Source organism: Dysidea avara, chromosome 9, assembly GCF_963678975.1.
Source record: "Dysidea avara chromosome 9, odDysAvar1.4, whole genome shotgun sequence".
In the NCBI taxonomy this organism is placed as follows: domain Eukaryota; kingdom Metazoa; phylum Porifera; class Demospongiae; order Dictyoceratida; family Dysideidae; genus Dysidea; species Dysidea avara.
The window spans coordinates 1690838-1707532 of record NC_089280.1 but is presented as its reverse complement, the minus strand read 5'-3'; the positions used below and the strand labels follow the sequence as shown (position 1 = coordinate 1707532).

The following is a 16695-nucleotide window of genomic DNA, read 5'->3' as shown; positions in this document are numbered from 1 at the left end:
CAAGTTTGGGCTCTCCATGGCCCTCAAATCACTCCAAATTGACTGAGAACACTATTGGCGAGCTCTCTGTGAAGTCCCAGCTCACTACACACCATTATCACAAAGCCATGGCCATTCAATGGCACCAATCTCCCACTCGTGGCTTTGACAGGGTCGGAAGAAAGCTGCCACAGAAACCAGACTTGCCAGTCCTGAAGGAAGTACAGTGTGGAATATGATAGTGTATTAGGCCAGCAATCCATTTCTGGTAAAAACGTAAGTTTGATTTTGTGTGTGTAGAAGCCTTGTTATGTGAAATCCGGTCACAATTAAGTTTGCACAGTAATTTCGATGACTACTTGTTCGTCATGTATCAACTGAAGATGTGTTATTGGTCCTTCTGTTTTATTGGTTAATTATCCCACAGCAATGCACCTCTTATATCCTTACTTGAGTGATATTAAAAATTCTCTCAGCAATTACTCCCATCAGTTCAATGGCTTCAGAACAAGCAGTTCCAAGGATCATTAGCTTAGTTGGTTGTAATGGATCAGTTTGTTGGATAAGGTGGTATACAGCTGGGATCGATGAGCACTGTAGTGAAACAGTAAGTCACTGGCACATATCGACACATAGTACTGATATCACATTAATTGACACTAAAATGTCCATTAAAGTATACAGTCTTATAGTATACATATGCATACGATGTGTTTTTAAACAAAATGTAGCTATATATTGTCCCAAAATAATCCTACAGGCATAAGATGTGTACTTACAAAATCACGCACCATTGAGATCATTATCAATCTAATTTTGGGCAAATTCTAGTGAACATACTATACTGATCAGTCAGTGATTCTCACTATAGAATTTGCCAGAAAGTAGTAATGGTCATTAGGTTGTTTAACATTGCAAGATATTGATAGTATAGCAGTATATAGCAAGTGATATATTATATATAGCTGATTAATCATTAGTACTTCTGATTTGATTTGATTGTTTATCTTCACAATAGTTGGCAGAGTTGTTCTTCCCTACTGGAACACACATTATGGACAATAATATAATACATCACTAATCATGCAACAACACACAAAAACAGACAAAAACAAATTACATTGATTCCTTTAAGATAAAAGTCCTTCAGCGGAGGAATTACAGCTACAATTCATTGGAACAATGGTGGTGATAAATGAATTCCACCATGCAGAAGTAGATGACCTTCTTGGTTATTATTTTGTTGTAAATCACATTACTCATCTATAGTGTTGATATACATGTGGCCTGCAAGTATGCTTTTCATGAAAACACATTCCTTTAACACTGAATTACCACCACAGCGTTTGATAGAGCAAATTGGTATAGTTTGTTACACCATTGTAAACACAAAATAGTTGGTTTGTTAACAGTATCCTGCAGTAGTCACAACTTCAGTGTCTAACCTACGATCATAGGGTGACTTAGTTGCTAAAATTCTGTTTTCTCTGTAGCTATACAGTACACTGGCTTTGACTTGTTAGAGATATGTAATGGTTATACAATAGCTGATCATATTCAACAAGATCAAAGCTAATAATGATACCATCCCAGAATCCTTGAAGTATACACTTATGCACATTAATGCCACCACAAGAAGTTGTGTAGGAGTGTAAAAGTGTACTACATTACAATTATCATCCTACCCCTCAGTTAGTAGCTAGGTGAATTTGACACCATACTATACATGCAAACACATACATGTATTTATTTCATAGATATTTGTCTACTTTGTTACTTTCTATGGTTACTAGTTTCAAAAATCTTTAGCTAGCTAAACTATCTGCTGGTTATTAACACTTGATAGTAAGATTCATCTACCACAAATTTTGGTACCTTAAGTGAGCCTTTTGTTTTTACTTGTGTCAGTGTAACGGTGCAATTGTTTGAGTAGCTAACATGATCATGATGTACTGGAGTAGCTAACCAGTTGGCCAGTTCTCCAAAATGACACACAGTTCAGGCATCATGGCTTTGAAAACTAGCAGTTTTAGCAGTTACTATAGCTACATATAGCCGCGCGGTGCCAGTGGTTGACTATATAAGTAACGAGCTATTTATAGCTTACCCCAGAGTCAGCATAGTTGACGACTAGTCGATATCCTGGTAGTAGGTCACATCTCTCCAGCGGCGGAGGAAGTAGTTGATATGAGGGGGGGCTCCGCTGGGCTGACCCAGAGTTATTTCTATAGTTTGGTAAGGTGAGACCAAAAAAAAAAAAAAAAGGTCACAACCAACTGACAAGAGTATTCCACCTCACCAGCTACCATTTCTAGCTGATAAACTACATAAAAATCCTTACATAGCTCGCTACACACTGACTACTTTATTAGAGTGACTGCTCTATTAGAGTATCTCGATCTTTATCACGGTCTTCAAGAAAGATAGTTTCGGTGTGATATCATTCTGAGGGGGGGCTAAGCCCCCCCTCAGCAGACCGAAGGGGGGCTTTAGCCCCCTAGCCCCCCCTCCCTTTCCGCCGCCTATGCATCTCTCATTGATCTCCTCTAGAGCTAACTTCATAATGGGTATTCTGTCTATCCCATCACAATTATCCACTCGAATACCTCTAGTATCGTTACTGGCAGTACAAGGGAAAAAGCCGATTATTCTTCCACAAATATGTTCAGAGGCACTTGCTGAGAGCCAAGTAAGAAACACCAATAGTCTCATCGTGACTACAACACGACAGCAAACACTGAGTGCCAACCACAATCACAATCGAAGCTCTTTTGCGATAACGCCCACTCGCCGAAATGCGAGGGATTATCTGAGTCACGCAGTGTGAAGGTCACCACAAGATTTTTTTTGCCAACAATCACTTTCACTGTGCATCACATTGTGCTGTAGTGGTGTCAGTGTTGTATGTTAGCTACTATGAGATTTACAGTAAACACTATACAGCACGTGCTAGCAGTGCTAGGTAGCCAGTGATGGGAGTAACGCGTTACATATGTAACGCGTTACGTAATATTATTACTTTTGTAGTACCTAAGTAATAAATACGCTATAAAAACAAGTAATACAACTCAAGTTAGTTTACTTACAAACGTAACGCGTTACCTAAGTAATATAGTTACTGTAACGAGTCTAATATTACGTAATATTATTACTACAAGTAACGAAGTTACTAATCTCGTTAGTAATCCACTGAGTAACGCCTAGCCACAACGAAGTATTGAAGCCTACTGAATGAAGCTTATTCACTAGCTTCTTACTTATAACCAAGATTTGCACATTGCCCAACAACGAAATCATGTCACGTGATAAGGTGGTAGTTTCACGCGTGACAGCTTTAGGCTGTGGACACAAAGTAATATAATAAATTATGTAATATTATTACAGTTACTTTATTTTATGGGTAATATGTAACTGTAACTAAATAGTTCAGTTGCAAGTAATATCAAGAGTACATAATAATAGAAGAGGGAGGAGAGTGTCTAACTGCTATAGATTCGCCAAACGCACAGCGCTCAGACATTACGCAATCATCTATAGCCACCAAAGGTGACAAACGGCGCTGCTATCTCGATTATAGGCGCTGCCCTCTGAAGTAGGCTTCAGCATTGTACTGCTTCAATCAACAGATATTAACAGCCTTCTGTTCACAAAAAGGTATTGATATATGGCTAGCTGTTCTATGGATTGAAGTAGGAGGGTTTGAGTGCTGTGCGTTTGTACAGCCTATATTGAGAGTTAGACACTCTCCTCCCTCTTCTATTATTATGTACTCTTGGTAATATGTAATATGTAACTAGTTACTTTAAAAAATAACTTGCCCAACACTGTAGGTAGCTATTAAACTCAGTGCTGACATGCCGCCCCAAAGTCCTCAGTTGGGATTGCGGGATTGATCCCCTTGAGCAAGCTATGCGAGTCTGTAGTTAGCCCTATAACTCTAACCCTATGTGACTAGCCTTCAATCAACCTTTAATATATAGCTTAACTCAAGTGGCTTATTAGTTATGTGGCTAAAACTAGCCAGATTCCACGGCAATCAACCAGCCAAGTCCCCAGCTGAACTCCTAACCACTTGTCCTGTTGAGTTTCAGGGGCGGATCTAGGGGGTGGGCATTGGGGGTTGAAACCCCCCCTATCACTTTTAGGCTTTACTTGATCAGTATACTGAGGATTATAATGAATTTTTTTTCTTAGTATAATCATATGATCACTAATAATACAAATACTCATAAACCCACCTTATAAACATCTTTTCAAGGTATTATTAGTGGATTTATGCTAAAGGTTATGCAACAAGGACCCAGATCAGCATTGGAGGTGTATTATTATTGGGGCGAGCCTGAGCGAGCCCCACACTAGCGAGTCGCCCACGTAACTTTCGTCTCAGCGACCATGCCCAAAAAACTACAGAAGAAATCGGAAAGAGACCCTGAAATAAACGGACTTACCGTGAAATAAACGGCGTAAATCACAGCACTTCCATATATGTTCGTCTCATCGACCATGCCACGGAGAAATATACGACGTAGATTACAGCACTTCCATATGTGTTCGTCTCATCGACCATGCCACGGAGAAATATACGACGTAGATTACAGCACTTCCATATATGTTCGTCTCATCGACCATGTCACGGAGAAATATACGACGTAGATTACAGCACTTCCATATATGTTCGTCTCATCGGCCATGTCACCGAGAAATATACGACGTAGATTACAGCACTTCCATATATGTTCGTCTCATCGACCATGTCACGGGGAAATATACAACGCAGATTACAGCGTATGAAACACGTGTATCAGCGCGTGAATATGAAAATCACCTAAGGTTGGCTAAATGAATGCAGAAGAACGGCTTAGAAGAAGGAGACAGCTGTACAGATTGAGAAGGGACCGAGAAACACCAGAAGAAGCTGAAGAAAGACGAAGGAGAAACAGAGAATACTCCAGAACAAGATATGCTCGGCAAAGGGACACAATCTTGCAGCAGAGAAGGCAGAATTAGTATGCAAAATAATGAATCAGTCACACAACAATAACATTGATTTATCTACATAATAATTTTGTTTGCTTGCTTATGGTTTACGTTGTGTTATCAGATTTGTATATGTACCATGCTAACATTGATTTTATTTGTTTTGATAGTGCTTCGAATCTCGGTACAGACACAAATCCTGATGTAAACATCAACGGATCACAAGATGCTGAATTGCCAGCATACAATGACCCTGCTGTTATTTCTAAGATTGCGGAATTTCATGCTGAATTAGCTTCATTGGATCCAGTCAGATGTTCAACCTGTTACTAGCTATTTGTGTGTTTTGATAGCCTATGGCTAACTCGGTACTTCATACTACACCTGGCTATACTAATAGCTAATACCCAAGGTACTATTATACCTTTGTGCAGATGGTGTAGATGATCATTTCTTATAAATTGACCACTGTACAATCATGTCTATAACATTAAAGGGATTTACAGTTCCTCTTATTTATAGCTAACAAAAAATCTGCTGAGTTCACCATCCAGTTGAACACTGCATGACAATCAGTAGCTGGCTACCTAGAGAACTGCAATAGCTATAATGCAGTTAATATAGCATGCATATATTATGCCACTTACAAACAGTAGCAAGATCTCATTTGAGCTATCTCTGTTTCATCACATTGTGCTACCATGTTCACTTGAATATATACTCATCATCAACTACCTATTGCTGCTATGCATACTCCCATTAAATATGTTCAGGCTCACCCCACGATGCTGTTTGCATCTGTCTAGTTATTATATTATATTTATTACTGTGTATACTCAATTAGAGTACAAACACACAAATATTAGGTATAATTGCATTATTAAATAATCAGTCAATTGCTCTTTAAAAATGTCTAAGGATGATATAGTTACTAAATGATTGGGTAGATTGTTCCAAAGTAAAGAACATCACTAGTTTGTTGTAGGTACGACGTTGATCTAGAGTAGGCCATTTGAGATTAGAAAGCATATTATAGTATGTTCACGTTGAGCTGAATCCTGAAAAACAGCTAAAAAGTAAAAGTGGATTTTTTCTCAACCGAGTCAGTTAACATTTCAGCTAACCAGATGATTATTGGTAACAGCAAAGGTGTCAACAACAGACACGTATGGTTTAGCTCCATTACAAGTTCGGGAAAGGGCTGTAATGGACACTGTACTTATATGGCTTCCCCATAGGAAATGTATTGTGAAAATTTTGATTGGCCATAAATATTATGTCAAACATTTGAACAAAAAGATTTTGAAATATTTTTAGTGGATCAAGCAGTACTACAAATGAGCCAAATTTCAAAATTGTGTATGCATCCATGAGTTATTAAATGTTTTTGAGGATTCAGCTCAACATGAACATACTATAGTAACACTACTATTCCAAGAATAATCATTAAATACATAATGTGCTGCACTACGTTGGATCTTATCTAATTGTTGAATATCACATTGTAGGTGTGGTGACCATACAGGGGATGCGTACTCTAGGATTGGTCTTACAAAGGACTTATAACAATTAGCTTTGATATTTGTTGGGCAATAATTAACGTTTCTCCTCAGGAAGGACTTGGCTGCATTAGCTTTATTACAAATACTGGCAATGTGATGTTTCCAATTTAGATGTTCGTCAAATGTTACACCTAAGTATTTGGCTTGTAAAACTCTTTGAATTGGTTGGTCACAAAGATGATAGTTATAGTGAAGAATGTGATGCTTATTGGAAATGATAAGATGGGAGCATTTGGAAGGGTTAAATTTCATCTGCCATATCTTTGCCCAGTTTTGTAGAGTGTGTAAGTCTCCTTGTAAACATTGACAGTCAGACAGAGAGTATATGGTTGTGTATATCAAGATGTCATCTGCATAGAGCCTAATGGTACAGTTGATGATTTGTGCAATGTCATTAATAAACAGTAGAAACAGCAGGGGTGCTAAAACAGTACCTTGTGGTACTCCAGATAAAACGGGACAAGGATCACTACAGTATCCATTAACCACCACTACTTGAGATCGATCAAACAAGAAATTTTTAATCCAATCTAATAACTTTCCTGTAATGCTGTAGTACAAAAGTTTCTGACAGAGTCGTTCATGTGCAAAGGCTTTAGCAAAGTCAATGAATAGTGCATCAACTTGCTCCCGGCATCCAAGGCCTTGTTAAAGTCATTCACTACCCCCAGTAATTGTGATTCACATGATTGCTTGGATCAAAATCCATGTTGGTTTTCACACAATACATCATAATTTGTCGAGGTGGGAGAAAATTTATGAGTAAATTATGTGCTCAAGTGTCTTGCAACAAATATTTGTCAAGGAAATGGGTCGATAGTTTCCTGGGTTTGTGCAACTGCCTTTCTTATAAACAGGTATATATATATATATACAACATTGGCTTTTTTCCACTCGGAAGGAACAATACCTTGAGCTTGAAAGATAAAAGTGAGTGAGGGGGCAATATGAATGGCAGTTTCTTTCAAAAATCTTGAGGATATGTTATCTGGTCCAGGTGATTTAAGGGGATCAGGATTTTCTAACGGGTTTCTAACACCATCAACTTGAATGTTTAATAGTGGAATATCTGGTACACGTTCCCCTTCAATGCGAGGAAATTCTGTTATATTTTCCCTTGTAAAAATGGATGAGAAATTGTTATTTAAAACATCGGCTTTTGCCTTGTCTTCTGTGTATATTTCTCCTGAAAAATGTAGAGTATTAATTACAACTTGGTCTTTATGCTTATGTTTAATAAATGACCAGAATCGTTTCGTGACATTACTGTGGTTATCTAATAATGAAGATAAATAACTGTTGCGAGATTTCCGACAAAGACGTTGTAAATTTCTTTTCAAGTCATAGTAAGAGCTCCAATCTTTGGAAAGGTTAGTTGAACGTGCAGTATTGTATCTTTGCTGTTTTTGTTTAGAAAGTTTTTAATTTGACTTGTTAACCAAGGAGGATAATATTTAGTGGATGAGAATTTGAGCGGTACAGTAGACAAACAAGTGTCACATAGTGATTTGAATTCACCCCAGAGAGTGTCAACAGGGGTGTCACAGCTGTAAGTGTTAATGAATCTATTGTTAAAGTGTAAAATAATCTCTGCAATGTGATCAAAGTTGGCGTTGTGCCACTGATAAATCTTTCTTTCTTTAGAGTTATGATGAGATGGAAAAGTAAGAGAGGAGACATTAACAATTTCATGGTCACTGAATCCGGGAAGAATCCCACATGACTCTACCAGGGATGCAGGGGTGGATCTAGGATTTATAAAAGGGAGTGGGGCTAACTCAAGGTACTAATCTCTTGGGTAGAGGGAACTAGGGGGTCTGGGGGCATGCTCCCCCAGGAAAATTTTGAAAAATCGATGCTAAAATACTGCAATTTGGAGACATTTCCACATAAAATTCATAATATTTTCTGCCTGTAGATATTTTATATGCTGCCTTTAGATTATAGGTATGGCTAGCTAATGGAAAAGTCTGGGTAGGTACAGACAACCAAGTACATGATGCACCCCTCTCACAATTGCACAACACTGAATAGGTGCATGTTAGAATAAGAATGTTGAAAGTGGAAAATTTTGAAATCTGAACAATACAAGATTGAATCTGAGAGCATTTTCAATGGAAATTGTGTACCTGAATTAAGTATTGCCATACATATTAACTACACAAGTAGATGAATGAAGCCCTTTAAACAGACCAATGCACTTCATTATATGTATAGGTGTAGGCAGATTTGAAAACATTCCATAACAGAACCAACTACATGTTTCCAGTGAAGAGAGAGAAACCATCATTATAATCAGGGCCGCCCAGAGAAATTAAGGGGCCCAGGGCAAAGAGTTAAAGTGGGGCCCTTGATCCAAGTTGTAAGGTGAAGACCAAAAAAAAAAAAAAAGGTCTCAACCTGCTGGCAATGACAATAACTACCCATCACCAACCATATCTCCTTATCTATAAGCTTGCTACACTGCTCCTCTGAAGAATACTGTGACTGCTCTATTAGAGTATTTAGATCTGACTGCTCTATTAGAGTATATCGATCTTTTAAACAGGTATTCAGGGGGCCCTTCGTGGGGCCTCCTGGGACCCCTTTCAGGCTGGGGCCCCGGGGAAAAATGCCCCAGTTGCCCCCCCCCCCCCCCCCCTGTGGGCGGCCCTGATTATAATGATGAACAAGTTAAATGTACATAAGTTAAATTGCATGTGGGGCCTCGGGCAACATGCGACCACAAAGTGAATCACCACAACAGAATCACACCGTGGGCATGGCAAGGCAAAAAAAGTAGCTATTATAGGGTCCGCAACGCGAAAAATCGATATCCTCCAATCAACTACCTAACTATTGTCATGTGTTAGGCTAAGTGTAACTTGAATAACACCAGCATGGCAGCCAAGTTTGTCACTTTCTTCTGGTAGAAAACGATACAAATGTCTTAAAATCACGTGATTTTTCGTTGCAGCAGTTCATAGGGTTCTTCGTATGCCACGATATTCACTCTCAACATTGTTCAAGTAGTCTATCATCAACTCAAAGTATTGGTGGTTTGATTTTATTATTATTATTTATTATTATTGGGGGTACAGGTAAGGAGGCAAAGCCTGTAAAAACCTGATCTATACAATCAAACTACTACAAAAATAACTATACAATATCATACTGGTAATCATAATAAAATCTATCTAGGTGTGTCTTAAACAAATTGGTTGAATGAACATTAACTGAGTCATATGGGAGTCCATTCCAATCATTTATAATTCTTACTGAATAAAAGTGACGGCGTGGCAAGCAGGTAGCGTGTGGTTTATAGATCTTTAAATCATGACCTCTTGTTATAGAAGATGATCGAAGGGTAAATAAAGATGAGCTATCCATGTCCAGCATGTTATGAAATAGTCTGTATGTGTAAATTAAGTCCCCTCTACGACGTCGATATCTGAGAGATGGTAAGTTTATTTTATTGGTCAGTTTCTGGTGGCAGCACGATCTGTGTGCCTTTTTGGCGACAGACAAAATGTTTCTTGCTCTGGAGCACAGGACAAGCAGAGCAGCAACTGCGCCGTGGGTCAGCAATGACCAGTACTAGGAAAAGTACCTGCATGCGGAGTATGGTTATAATTGAAGTTTGTTAGCCATCTATATGCTGAAATTCGGCCATAATGACGCGATTTTTGCAAACAAATACCAGAATGGTTGATACATCAGTGAGACAGTCTCAAACAGCAAGGATACGAAGCTTAAAAACACCTAACAATACGGCTATCTGGCCCAGTAAACGCATAAAGCAATCCAATGCATGAAATAGGCACTCACGTGATCAAAATTCAAATCGCGGAAATACCCATAAAATCGCTTTCATTTCTGAATAGGAACCATGCGGTGTGCTCCTTTTGTAAATATTTGCGTTAATTATTCACTCAGGCGTGGTCTGGGCCAGTGCAGGTGTGTTTTATGCTGCAATGGCATCATAGGGAGAGTCTCAGACTACTGAGCTAATATGCACACAAACTGATTGTCACTTGATTCTAAGTGATTCTCGAAGTGATTTTAATGTAATTGGAATAGATTATGGTTGTATTTTCCGAGATTTGAATATCGATCACGTGAGTACCTATTTCATGCATTGGATTGCTCTATGCGTTTACTGGGCGAGATAGCCGTATTGTTAGGTGTTTATAAGCTTCGTATCCTTGCTGTTGGAGACTGTCTCACTGATGTATCAACCATTCTGGTATTTGTTTGCAAAAATCGCGTCATTTTGGCCGAATTTCAGCATATAGATGACTCATCCAGATGGCTAACAAGCTTCAATTATAACCATACTCCGCATGCAGGTACTTTTCCTAGTACTGGTCATTGCTGACCCACGGCGCAGTTGCTGCTCTGCTTGTCCTGTGCTCCAGAGCAAGAAACATTTTGTCTGTCGCCAAAAAGGCACACAGATCGTGCTGCCACCAGAAACTGACCAATAAAATCAAACCACCAATACTTTGAGTTGATGATAGACTACTTGAACAATGTTGAGAGTGAATATCGTGGCATACGAAGAACCCTACGAACTGCTGCAACGAAAAATCACATGATTTTAAGACATTTGTATCGTTTTCTACCAGAAGAAAGTGACAAACTTGGCTGCCACGCTGGTGTTATTCAAGTTACACTTAGCCTAACACATGACAATAGTTAGGTAGTTGATTGGAGGATATCGATTTTTCGCGTTGCGGACCCTAGCTATTACAATACAAAAATAAAGAATAAAAGAGCCTATCATTAGTTTGTGTACAGTTTCTTGCCAGAAATCGAGCCAGAAATATCCTCTGAGAAGCAGAAATACTGGCAAAGGCAGCATCATCCAACCAATTCTTGACAGCAGACTTTGGAGAATCAATATCGGGGTGAACAAACTTTAAAAGATTGAGTAAATTCTTGATAGAGGAAACTTGATAGTGGCCCAGTACTGTTATTTCAATAGTGTCATAATAATTAGTAACATTCAAGCGGTCAAACTCAGCCAACAGCTGGAGATGGTTTTTTCTGCTTTCGTGCACGAGCAGACGCGATATGATGGTTAGAGTCCAGAGGGCAAGTTAATTCCAACAAAGCAACAGATGAACTCTGAGAATTGTTCTATTAGAGTAGTTAGCTGACTGCTCTATTAGAGTATCTCGATCTTGTACACCTCCAATGCTGATCCGGGTCCTTGTTGCATAAACTTTAGCATAAATCCACTGATAATACCTTGGAAGGATGTTTATAAGGAGTATTTGTATTATTAGTGATCATATAATTACAAAATTTAATTTTTAATTTTTATTATTATTATTATTATAATACTCAGCATATTGATCAAGTAAAGCCTAAATATGAAGGGGCCCCCAAAGTCCCCCCCCCCCCCCTGGATCCGCCCCTGGGATGGACGATTGGTAAGAAATAAGTCGAGTATATTGTTTCCACGTGTAGGAACATCTACTATTTGTGTAAGACCATGATCATTGCTAAAATCCCAAAAAAGTTCACCGAGAGCACGAGGATAATTATTTCCAGATATGGTACCATCATTCCAGCTGATAATTGGTGTACAAGATCGAGATACTCTAATAGAGCAGTCGCCTAACTATTCTAATAGAACATTCAGTGTAAGCATAAAAGTTGGTTCTGTTATGGAATCTGCCTGCACCTATACATTCAATGAAGTGCATTGGTCTGTTTTTATTATTTTATTTATTATTAGCACTGAAGGTCTACAGCAACATGTGCTGCAGCCTTAGGATTACCTAACCTAATTTCAAGGACTTAGACCTAATGACTTCACTTAGTGACTGAAAAGGTGTAACAGAATTTAAAAGGCTTATTTATTTACTTGTGTAGTATTACCAGTACTGGTATACTTAAGTCAGGTACACAATTTCCATTGAAAATTCTCTCAGATTCAATCTCGTATCATTTAAATTTCAAAATTCCAGTTTCAACATTATTATTCTATCATGTACAGAGGGTTCATCATGTGCTTGGTTGTCTGAACCTACCCAAACCTTTCCATTAGCAAATGCTGCAGAGAGCCATATATATCTAAAGGCAGTATATAAAATATCTACAGGCAGAAATATACATTTTATGTGGAAATGTCTCCAAATTGCAGTATTTAGCATCTATATTTCAAAAATTTCCTGGGGAGCATGCCCCCAGACCCCCCTAGTTCCAGCACCTCCACCCCAAGAGATTAGTACCTTGAGTTAGCCCCCCCCCCTTATAAATCCTAGATCCGCCCCTGAGTTCGTAGCTATAATTCTCAAATTGTTTGTTGGACTCTAATACAACGTTTGAGCACTAAGTGTGTAGTTATAGCTACAAGATCACAAAAGCTGATCACAACTGGTCATGTCAATGCTCACTGACTTATCAGTGAGAGCTATTATTGTTACTGCTAATATACTGAGAGTTTGCCATATTATCGTATGCACTGCATATATGTCCTACAAGTGTTACCTGCATGGCTAGATATAGGCAGCATGTGATGTGTAGCATGTGATGTGTATAACAATTCAATTTTCATGATACGATGCTGGGCCATATAGCTAATTATGTTGTGCATTAAATTGGTGCAAACAACATTCGTTATAATTGTTGTGAGCATTGTACAATTATAGCTAGCAATATAGTACTGTGGTAAGATGGTAATACTATCATGTATGACAGGCTGATGTACTATAGCTGCTCTACTCTACTAGAGTGTCAATGAACTTCTCCTGCACAAACATTTAAAGAGAATGGCAATTACCAAACATGTATCCAACACATCAAATGTACTGGACTTCATGGCTCTGGATCAATAGTTCAGGCGAGCACTTACAAACTCTGCTAGTTAACAACGCTTTCAGTGATCCCAGATCAAAACTGAAATAATGAAAGCAGTTGTGAAACACAGACACCCTCCCATTATAAGCTTGTGTCTCATATGATTGCATAATGATCAAAGGTAATTCAGTGGTTATTTGTGTAAACATGCACATGATACCTTAAAGAAGATAGTGATTGGGACTTCCTAAGAATGCCGCATGAGCCATACTTTACTACCCTAGCTGGTGTTTGCTGCCTCAGTATTTTAGCAGTGTCCAGAGAGGCTCTCTTATTATATTATACAGACACAAACTTCTGATTTTCAGTTTTGGTCCAAGGGGCTAGTTCGGCTAATTCACAAGTGCATTTATTGTCTTTTTTAATGGCTTGTCCTCCTTTATCTGCTATTAAATTACAGAAACTGCTAGCAGCTGATGAATGTTAAAGAAGGTATAATGATCATTTGAACACTTTGTCTGTTCAATTTGTTGGTCACCTTTCATTTATTAGCTCCTGATACCCATCCCTGCACTACAGCAGCAAATCTGGATGTTCTATTAGAGTAGTTCACTGTTCTATTGACACGAGCGGAGAGCCATGGCTACCTCATTTCCACTGTCTATGCACCCTATATACCACCCACCACCCTGTTAACCCTTAATCTCCCAGGTATTGTGCAATCGTTATACACTACTCCATGCATTGTATTATATCTCCTACATGCCTTAAAAAATCATGATGAAAGGTTCAGGACTAGTTCTCTAGTGTCCGCGATCCAGTGACCAATTGAGATCATTGGTGTGATCACAGAATAAACTACTTAGGATTGCGATAGGTTTAAATGTAAAAAATATTTTCAATAATTTTACCAAAAGTAGGGCTGGGCGGTTTCTCGGTATTATAGTAATACCGCGGTATTGCAATGAAACGATATCTGTATCGCGTAGATTTCGGTGAAACGATAATATCACGATATCGATATTATTACGATTTTTAGTGTTTGTGACAGCTTATTAAACCCTTAAGGTTGTTATAATGCACCTCAAATAATCACGTGATACTACTGCAAACAAGGACCTAGTACTAGCTAGTCAATTTTTTTTACAAAGATCGAGATACTCTAATAGAACAGTCAGCTAGGATCGAGATACCCTAATAAAGCAGTCAGCTACTCTAATATAGCAGTCATCTTTAATAACCGCGATAAATAGTAATATCATGATATATTTCTGCACGATATATCGTGAAGCGAAACTCCAATACCGCCCAGCCCTAACCAAAAGTATGGTATATAGATTTATTGGCAATTCTTGGTGTTTCATTGGATAGCCACAGTATTCAGCTACAGTATTCAGCTACAAGCAGAAGGATTTTATGACAGGAATAAGGTTGAGGTTATTCATTGGCACATGAAAAAATGGGAATATAAATGGAAATTTATTGCTGTATTGTATAAACCAGGTCCTTTTATGGAAATAATTATATATTTCTAGCTTTTGCTAAGAAGTTATTGAACTGATAAAAATGGGTGGTTTAGACAAAACACTTTCCATCCAGCTACCAAAAACATTTCAATTAATTGCAAAAAGTGTGTGGGTAAATAGATGCTGGGAGATTAAGGGTGATACTTTTTATAGTTTATATGAATGACTTGCCTGATGTTATCAAATCTAACCTGTGGGAATTTACTGATGACACAAAATTATTTATTTATTATTTATTTATTTATTGTTAATCAGCAGGATTATATCGTTGCATTTCTTCACTATCTGACTGGACTTTGCTGCAGACTGATTTGGATAATTTTATGAACTGGCATGTAACTTGGCATTGAACATTGACAAATGCAAACATATGATTAGGTTCAAATAGACGATACTCATTATCTACAGACGTTGACATTTCCATAATTCAACAGTGTACTGAAGAGTCTGATGTGGGTGTTACATTTACAACCGATTTAAAATTTTCCCATCATATCAGTAATGCAATTTGTAAAGCATCTAAAATGGTTGGAATTATTTATCATACATTCATGCACTCACTCCATACACTTCGTTTGTTGTACACATCTCTTGTAATACCACATTTAGACTATGCATGTGTTGTTTGGCAACCTCATCTTCTTAAAGATATCAGAGCACTGGAAGCTGCTCAAAGAAGGGTTACTAGATTGTCACCTAGTCTTGCACACCTGACTTATTCTGACAGACTGAAATATTTAAACCTGCCCTATAAAAAGTTGATGATGGATATGATCATGATGTATAAGATATTGCACAGACTTGTGGATGTACCAATCGATGAGTGTTTTAAATACAACACCTGCTGTACAAGATCGAATGGACTGAAGTTGTTGAAACCTAATGTGAAAACAAATATAAAGAAATATAGTTTTGCTGTGAGAGTAACAAATGATTGGAATTCTTTACCATCTGACATTGTTATGGCCACTAACTTTTAAAACTTTACATTGGACAAACCGTAGATTTACTATATTGCAATGTGTGGTATTATAAGCTTTGCTTTTCAGAACCACTAATAAATACATAAATAAATAAAAGGAGTAGTGCTACCTCATTGTATAAGACATACACATCTACCCCTCGAGCTCCTTCAATGGTCCTCATGCACAAATGCCAGAAGCTAGACTAAGTGTACATGTGTCTTCAACTTCCCTTGATGCACTTGTCTGAAGCATTGTTCAGCTGGTAATCATGATTTCGTCAGTCAAAAGTACCAAACCTCTGTGTGTGTGTGTGTGTGCGCGCGCGTGCGCAGTAAATTAGGTGATATTTTGTGGTATTTGAAATATGGCATTATTGAATCTCAATATATATATATTGGAACAAACTCTCACAACGTATCTTTACAAGTTTAAAATTTGAGCTTTCGGTAAATAAATATTTTTAATATTTACTGCAAAAATAATATTTATTCAAGTATACACATTGTTAGCTGCAGTGTTTGCATTCAACAGGTTGAACAAAATAATGTGAAGATTCTGACCCCATAAGGACCAGGGTTATGTCCATGCAGGTCAAATGCTGGTCAGGAAGAAATTTCTCCAACTACACACTCAACAGTGAGATATTAGTGGTCTAGCTACCAGTTCCATACATGGTGTATTAATTTACAATTATCATTTTATAAAACAATTAGTAGCAGACATCAGCTAAATAGTGCATTTGTATTAAAACATGTTTGATTTAGGCTGTTGCATATTCGAATAACACATTTTGTGTTGTTTGCTGACATTACACATGTTATGTTCACTAAAACTTACACATATGCAGTGATGTCATTGTCACACAGTATTTGAGAAAAGACTGCAGTTTGTATAGCA

The 16695-nt window shown here is 37.9% G+C and overlaps 1 protein-coding gene across 1 annotated transcript in view; it reads right to left on the bottom strand.

Annotated features, from left to right (window-relative positions):
* The window catches only part of LOC136265417 (gamma-aminobutyric acid type B receptor subunit 2-like), a 56105-nt gene that overhangs the window by 9926 nt on the left and 29484 nt on the right, over positions 1 to 16695 (bottom strand). The gene's annotated exons all lie outside the window — the stretch shown is intronic.